We start from the raw sequence: 1,200 nt of genomic DNA, 5'->3' as shown, positions 1-1,200 counted from the left end.
GGAGGAGGAGGAAGCGGAGGAGGAAGCGGATGAGGAAGACTAAGAGGAAGAGGAAGAAGAAGAGGAAGAGAAAGAGGAAGAAGGACGAGGAGAAGGAGAATGTAAACAAAGGATTATAGGTCAAGCTAAGGATAAGGATAAGTCCGATATGCGAAGCTTAGCCTCGCCCGGGCTGTGCCATAGGGGAGCCCGGCCTGTGTCGACTAATGGCGACTCGCTCACGTGTGTCAGCTGGTGCTGACTCGGCTGAACCTAGTCCTTACCGGCCGTGGTGCCCAGCCACAGCAGTAACCTCTAGGCGACACTTGCAACTTCACGCGCCTGGGCGGGGCGCGAACCGCCGACCCCGCAGCGTCTGATTCCGTATGCAGCGTGACTTCCTACTCCTGCCGTAGCCTCGCAGTTCGCACAGCAGTGCCAGGCACTCTAATCTAAAGCACATTCGTTCACTGTGACAATGAGGGGAAATAAACAGATGTAGGAAAAACATTGGAAAGATGGCAAAAAGAAGTTTTTGCCCGTAAAAAAATGTCATGGTGTCGATCGTGAGTTCATTATGTACATTTATGTTAGGGAATTGTCGAGCTCTGGGAAAATTTTAAAACTTTAACACTCTCTCTCTCTCTCTCTCTCTCTCTCTCTCTCTCTCTCTCTCTCTCTCTCTCTCTCTTCTTTTCCTACCCTTCTTCCTCTCCCTCTCATTCTTCCGTTCCTTCTCCCTCTCCCTTTTCTCATCTTCTCCTTGTTCCTTTTCTTTTCACTCTCGCTATTCTTCTCCCCCCCAACGCGCGCGCGCGCGCGTGTGTGTGTGTGTGTGTGTGTGTGTGTGTGTCTTCCTCTCACTCAATCTGTCTACATACAAACATTAAATATACAGGATATGTACATGTATTATATACCAAAGATTTAGTATACATTATGCACGCACGCTCACTTACATTAAAATAACACAAAAAGGGCTATTTGTGTGTATTTCGTATGTGTGTCTATATATATATATATATATATAATATATATATATATATATATAAAATAACATATATGTTATATATAATATATATATATATATATTAAAATATTATATATTATATATATATATATATATATATATTTATATATATACATATATATACATATACATACATGCATATAAATGTGTATGTGTGTGTGTGTGTGGTGTGTGTGTGTGTGTGTGTGTGT

This window comes from Penaeus monodon, chromosome 16 (genome assembly GCF_015228065.2).
Source record: "Penaeus monodon isolate SGIC_2016 chromosome 16, NSTDA_Pmon_1, whole genome shotgun sequence".
NCBI lineage: Eukaryota > Metazoa > Arthropoda > Malacostraca > Decapoda > Penaeidae > Penaeus > Penaeus monodon.
Note: the sequence above shows the minus strand (reverse complement) of the source record.